We start from the raw sequence: 7,745 nt of genomic DNA, 5'->3' as shown, positions 1-7,745 counted from the left end.
TCTCTCACCTCTCATTAGCTCTGTCTCTATCTATCTCCTCTCTCCCCTCTCTCTCACATCTCCTCTATCTCTCTCTCTCTCTCTCTCTCTCTCTCTCTCTCTCTCTCTCTCTCTCTCTCTCTCTCTCTCTCTCTCTCTCTCTCTCTCTCTCTCTCTCTCTCTCTCCATCTCTCTCTCCCTCTCTCTCTCACCCCCATCTCCCCTCTCTCTCTCTCTCTCTCTCTCTCTCTCACCTCCATCTCCTCTCTCTCTCTCTCTCTCACTCTCTCTCTCTCTCTCTCTCTCTCTCGCGCTCTCTCTCTGTGTCTTGTGACTAGGAGGCTGACTCACACACCGAAGAGCTGTTTGTGGAGGACATAACGTTCACGGCACATAATCTGCATGCCAAGCGCTCAATGCTATTCATTGCATTCTTTTCACTATTCCTTTAAACACACAACAATTACATGGAAAACACTCGAGTGGTTACAGAATGAGATATCGTCCGTTTGGGAAATGGAATGTGGAGGAAGATTAGCCCTTTCACTACCGCACTACAGCAGGTTAACCCTTCCACTGCCACACTTTTCACTCCCACACTACAGGCGGTTAACCATCTGTAGTGTGGTAGTGAAAGTGTAACTGAGGGGTACAATTCCCTGACTGTATTACTAGATATGATACTTACTACCACTACCTTTGTACTTAATATTCGGCCACCCAGTACACGGCATAAATATATTATGATGAACACTGTCACGTAGATGAAACGGATCCAACACAAATGTACGAATTAGAAATAGGTCTTTATTTCTACACAGCGATGGTGTGTAGAGCAAGCACTTAATCAAATCAATCACATTTATGAATGGAAATTAGTATGCACTTTTATGGCAAGAGTATTCGTCGGTATATCAATAGAGAATGTCCAATCTCTGAAGGCGCAGGTGGTACATATACGACCTGGAATAGTTTAAGGAATAACAGCAATGATACTTTAATGATTATATAGGATACGCTAGGGGGGGTTAATCCGGTCGCTTGTAAGCCGACAGGAGTAGGAGGGGGGGGGGGGTAGAATCCGGCTGCCTCATCCGGCCAAGGGTATCCCAGGTGAACCCACTGTAGTGCCGTTCAATACGCCGGCGATCCTTGGACCACAGATGAAAGCAGGTGGACTCTTTGTGGGCCGGCGTCTCTCCGGTCCACGGGGGAGAGACGTGAAGCGACCTCGTCTTGCAGAGCGTCTCCTCACCTTGCGTCCTCTCCAGGGGGGGGGGGTTCCAACACACGGCAGTGTCGGGGGTCTTTATCCATGGAATAATCAAAGTATACAAAGCATAATCCGTGCCTGGGAAGGCGGGCTGTCGTCGGTAGAATAATCCGGTATACAGGTCCACTCGCTCGTCGGCTCTGGGGCTCCTCGGGTGCAGCTTCACGTGGGGTCAACCACCCTGGATAAGCAATCCACAGAACACAGGCTTCTTATTCTCAGCCTCCTCCTGACTGGCTTCCCTCGGGATAGGCGTGGGCCACTCTCCTTCCGGGAGCTTTAGGAATGCTGGGCCGTCACTGTAGACATTGCGACGGGTGAGGTCATCCAGGGGGATCCCCCGGGTGATGACGTCAGCTGGGTTCTGTTTTGTATCAACGTAGCGCCACTCTGTTTCTCCGGTTAACTCTTCGGTTAAGTCTTGAATCTCGGTGACTCTGACTCCCACAAAGACTTTGTACTTGCATGAGTCCGATTTGATCCAGGCGAGTACTGTCGTGGAATCTGACCACAGGATTGTTCTAGACACCGGTATGGTGAGCTCACGTTGGATGAGTGTGGCTAGGTGCGCTCCGGCTAGGGCTGCGCAGAGCTCTAGGCGTGGGATAGATTGTTGCTTGCGTGGGGCTATTCTCGAGCGGGCGAGGACAAATGCTGTGTAGATCTCTCCCCCCTTCTCTTGGGCCCGCAAGTAGGCTACTGATCCGTATGCGACCTCTGAGGCGTCACTGAAGACGTGTAAGTCCATTTTACATGTCTCTGGCCTCACCGTGGGTGGGAAGTAGCTTCGGCGCATATTAACGCCTGGGAGTGAGTGGAGCTCCATCTCCCACTCTCTCCAGGTGGATGCAAGGTGTGCGGGAATGGGGTCGTCCCAGCCCTGGTCCTTGTCCCACAATGCTCGTACAATCATTTTTGCCCTGGTGGTGTACGGTAGAATACATCCTAGCGGGTCATATTGTCGGGCGAGTGTTGTGTACACACTCCGTCTGGTGGTCGGCGCCGCCGCCGGCCTTCCCTGCTCCGTAGTCAGGGGCTTGTGTCTGTAGTGAAGCGAATCTGTTTTGAATCGCCACACCAATCCCAGGGTCATCTCCTGGGCTTCTCCCGGGATTGTAGCCATCCAGGTCTCGCTGCTGGCTGCCTTGTCCTCGGAGGAGAGGCTGCGCAGTACTTGCGGATCGCTGCTGGCCCACTGCCTGAGATCAAAGCCGCCTTTGATCAATGAGGCGCGGAGTTTAATCAGGAGAGCCTCGGCTTCTTCCTGGGTTGAAAGGCTTTGTAGACAGTTGTCTACGTAGAAGCTGTTCTTTACGCTGTGTCGGACCTCTTCGTCCGCTGCTGGGTCCTCTGCTACATGTTTCTGTAGTGCAAATGTAGCACAGCAGGGGCTGCACGTCGTTCCGAAGGGGAGGACTTCCCATTGGTAGATGGCTGGGTGCTCATCTCCTGGCTTCTCTCTCCATAGGAACCGTAACAGGGGCTTGTCCGCCTCTACTAATCTCACCTGCAGGAACATTCCTTTAATGTCCCCGCTGATGGCCACCTTTTCCTGGCGGAAGCGGAGTAGAACGCCGAGTAGGGAGGGGCCGAGTGTGGGACCGGGCAGTAACTCTTTATTCAGATTTTGGGATCCGATCTGGTAGCTGCAGTTAAATACTATGCGGTCTTTACCGTTGTGATGGACCTTGTGGTGAGGCACGTACCACGATTCAGTGGTCTGGTCAGCCTCTTTAATGTCCATCTTTGTGACGTGTCCCGCTGTGATGAGCTTCTCAATCTCAGCGCGGTATACACTCTCTTGGGCGGGGTTCTTGGCTAAGCGCCGCTCCGTGTTCAGCAGGTACCGTTCTGTGGCGTCTGTCTTGGCGTGGAAAGTAGGCATTCCTTCTCGCCGCAGGAGTGGCGTGGCGTATCTCAACACGCCGTTGACCGGGACTCTCTTGGTCCCTGTCTCGAGGAGGTGAATGGCGTAAATGTCATCTTTAGAGCGAATGTCTTTCTTTCCGTTCTTAAAGGGCATTTGTTCCAAGGTCCATAGCCGCTCTACGTGTTGCAGGAGTGCGGTTTCTCCCTCTGTGACTCGGGAGTGGAGACATCTAGTGGCTGTACTTCGGTTGAGAGATTTGGCGAGCGGGCCTTGGAGAGTCCATCCCAAACGGGTCTCGACTGCTGCAGGACAGCCTCGGGGTCCGGTATGAACCCGGTCTATCGGGACAATGAGGTCTGCATGGTCGGAGCCTATCAACAGGGTCGGCATAGCATTGTCTATGAGCGGGATCGGTAACTTGCGCAGATGTGCATATTTCTCCATCAGCTTGGCGACGGGGTATGTGTACCGCGACAGTCCTATTTCTTGGCTGGTGAAAGCGTCTGTAATCTGGTACCGTCGCTCAGGCTGGCCGCTTGCTGCGATAGAGAATGAGACATTCTCGCCCTTTATCGTCTTCAAATCTCGTCTTATTGTCCGAATTGTCATTTGGGTTTCGCTTCCCCGCAGCCCTAGCTGGGCCGCAGCGGAGGCGAGCAGCAGGGTCTTCTCTGACCCGTCATCGAGGACGGCGTAAGTGTCCAGGACTTTATTCTGGTAGCTTAGTGTCACACGCACTACTTTTAGGAGTACTCGGGCTCCACTGCTGCTGGCGGGATCGATGTACATGACGCTCGCTTTGCTGCTGGATGGTGCGGGTGAAGGGCGCCGTCTGTTACTGTCGTGAAGTATGTCCAGATGGGCTCCATCGCACTTGGTGCACCTTTTCTTTAAGCGGCATTCGGCTGCCATGTGTGAGCGCGCACAGCGAAAACAGCGCTTGTTGGACTTTATCCATTGACTTGCTTCCTCCGCGTTCAGCTTGGGGAAGGAGTCACATTGCGCTAGCCAGTGTTCTTTCTCACAGTAGGGGCACACTATCTTCCACTTCTCCGTTCTGGAGGGGGTACTGTGGCTCCTGCTGCTCGGTACTGACTCCGATTGGTGCATCACAGTCACCGATCTTCTTCCATCATTTAGTCGTCTGGTTCCTTCTCTGGAGCCAGGGGTGCTCCGTCCGAACGTATCTAGCCGTAGGCTGCTGACTTCTCTCGCCAGGAAGTCTGCTAGATCGAGGAGGTTCGGTTCGGGGCCATTCGGGTCTCGGTGGTCCCTCTGTCGCCTAAAACGCTCTTGTCGAGCGGGCGGCAGCTTCTCCAAGATCCTTTCCACATTTGAGTTGGCGTAAAGTTCATGCCTCCCCTTCTCTCTCTGCGCTCCCAACATCCCTACCAGGGACTGCACTCTGATGGACAGGTCGTCCAGTGCTCGATTGTCTATTGCTGGGGGTAAGCGGTCGATGTGTCGGATCTCCTGGATCACGTAATCCCATATGCGCCCATACCTCTGGTCCAATGCTACCAGCGCTGCTGTGTATGGGGTGGTGGAAGTCGCGTAGGCGAGCGCTATTTTATGTGTGCGGGGCACCTTTAAGTGCTTCAGTAGGATGGCGTATTTATGGCGCTCATCCAACACATCCACCAACATGGTCTCCAGACACATGCGGAGTTCTGTATACTGGGCCCGGTTCTCTTGGGTGAAGTCGGGTACCATAGGCGTGCCAATGTATGACGCTGACTGTGGATACATCGGCGAGCGTTGGGGGAGAGGCCTCCTAGGCGAGTCTCCTCCCGCTCCTTGGTATGGGCTGGTACCGGCAGTGTACCATGGCCCGCTTGTCCAGGTGCTGTTCCTCGGTGCGGGTCGTGCGTCGTGCTCACCCGTGTATAGAGTCGGGGGTCTGTAGCGCAGCTCCGCGGGAGTATAGCCTGGGCTGTACCGGACCTCCTGGTCCGGTAGAGTACTGTGCTGTCGTCGGGCGTGGTTCTCCTCCTCTTCCTCTTCGTCTTCAGTTAGGTCATCCAGTGCTTGTAGTCTCTGGTTTAGCCTCTCCACAGGATATGCTGCTCCTTCCCGGTTGCTAGGTCTCGCTTGGACCGGTGGGGGGAGGTGGTCTGTGGGGGGTATAGACCTCGTCTGTTGGTCAAGTTCAGGGTTGTTTACTCGGCTAGGGGATGCCGCCCTGGAGGTGTGTCTAGACGAGTTCCTGGAGCCTCTGGCGGAGGGAGAGGGTGTTGTCCGTCTGATCAGCTGTTCTATTAGTTGCGCCTGCTGTCTGTCGCGCTCTGCGTCCCGTAGAGCACCAGCAGCTGCTCGCTGGCTGTCTGCTCGGTCTCGGGCCACATTCTCTTCTCTCTGAATGCGTCTTAGTTCTAGACGTATATGCTCTTCTTCGCTCCGCTGCTGGATCTGCAGTCGGTCGCGTTCAGCAGCGGCGTTCAGGCTGATGAGGAAGGCCTTCTGTAGGGTCCTCTCTGCCTCGCTGGGAGAAGGCGGTTGTATAGGGGAGCCTTCCCTCGGGGTACTCCTTGCGGAGCCTTGGAGCTCTATCTCCACGGTGCTCTCCCCGTCTTCTTCCGTGCCGAGTTCTCTCTCGGTAGCGTTGTATTCCTCCCGGGACTCATCGGGGACTACTTCTTCAGTACTGGCGGGGTGTGAAGTCATGTCTGGTTCCCACTGGTCCCCACCGTGAACTTGGTCAGTTACATTAGAGCCCGTAGGGGCCTCTATGGTCGGGGTAGTCTGGGCGTTGGGGTTAGACATACTTTTACTTTCTAGTTTTACCGCGTTTACTGTTAGTAGAAGACTAGGTTGTTGACTGACAGCGTAAGCCTCTAAGTACTGAGGGAGCCGTCGTTCGCGCTGCGGGCGTTGGTTAGGAGGATCGTTTCGTGGAGTGTTCATCATAGGCCATTTCAATATTAATAACACTATATTAATATTACACTAATTACCATCCGGCTCGAAGGACCAATTGTAACTGAGGGGTACAATTCCCTGACTGTATTACTAGATATGATACTTACTACCACTACCTTTGTACTTAATATTCGGCCACCCAGTACACAGCATAAATATATTATGATGAACACTGTCACGTAGATGAAACGGATCCAACACAAATGTACGAATTAGAAATAGGTCTTTATTTCTACACAGCGATGGTGTGTAGAGCAAGCACTTAATCAAATCAATCACATTTATGAATGGAAATTAGTATGCACTTTTATGGCAAGAGTATTCATCGGTATATCAATAGAGAATGTCCAATCTCTGAAGGCGCAGGTGGTACATATACGACCTGGAATAGTTTAAGGAATAACAGCAATGATACTTTAATGATTATATACTGGATACGCTAGGGGGGGTTAATCCGGTCGCTTGTAAGCCGACAGGAGTAGGAGGGGGGGGGGGGGTAGAATCCGGCTGCCTCATCCGGCCAAGGGTATCCCAGGTGAACCCACTGTAGTGCCGTTCAATGCGCCGGCGATCCTTGGACCACAGATGAAAGCAGGTGGACTCTTTGTGGGCCGGCGTCTCTCCGGTCCACGGGGGAGAGACGTGAAGCGACCTCGTCTTGCAGAGCGTCTCCTCACCTTGCGTCCTCTCCAGGGGGGGGGGGTTCCAACACACGGCAGTGTCGGGGGTCTTTATCCATGGAATAATCAAAGTATACAAAGCATAATCCGTGCCTGGGAAGGCGGGCTGTCGTCGGTAGAATAATCCGGTATACAGGTCCACTCGCTCGTCGGCTCTGGGGCTCCTCGGGTGCAGCTTCACGTGGGGTCAACCACCCTGGATAAGCAGCCAGTTCTCTGCCCGAAACGATGGGGTACTGACTACGGTAGTATTCTCACCGCACGAAGCACTATATATTAACAGACTATTATTAGCTTAATAGACTACGTCCAACTCGACGATATAGTGCCAAATATGACTATTCAAATATTAATATACACGATGTCTCAATACCGATGGTAGGCGAACTTGGCCTTACTCCCACACGTGGCGTCGCGGGGAGGCTTTACGTCTGTGACTCTATTGGAGGGTAAGAAACTGGACTGAAAAGAAAGTCCTACTTTAGTAGCGCAGTATATATATGCACTATGAACAAATAGTCCCATTAGTGGTGCGGTAGTCAGATTCCTACGCGGAACTAGGACTTGTTCGTACATGTGGAGCGGTACGTTTGAACTGGGTCTGAGGGGTATGGCAGCCTGGCACCAAGGTCTCGACCAATAGTAGAATGGAGACTATTATGGGATGTTCAGTAGGCTAGAATGGATATTCAATGCATATTGTACAAGGAATATACAAGGGATATCAGGGAATATTAGAGAATATACAAATACAATTAAATATATATATATAAATAAATATATATATTCGGTTTAATCTGGCCCTTCACAACAGAAAGGGTTAACTTGTTGTATTGTCACAGTGAAAGGGTTAACCATTTCCTAGTGTGGTAGTGAAAGGGTTAAAAAAAATTAATTGTAATTGAACTATAAAGGAAGGAATGTCTGCCAGCCGGCGAGCGTTCTTTGTTCACCCGATCCACCTCACGCTCGGCGGGTGTGTTTCCGAGGAGTTTCCGCAGTTCTTCCATTTGGCCAGACGGTG

Source organism: Notolepis coatsorum, assembly GCF_963971535.1.
Source record: "Notolepis coatsorum genome assembly, chromosome: 11".
Taxonomy (NCBI): domain Eukaryota; kingdom Metazoa; phylum Chordata; class Actinopteri; order Aulopiformes; family Paralepididae; genus Notolepis; species Notolepis coatsorum.
This window is presented reverse-complemented; position numbering follows the sequence as displayed.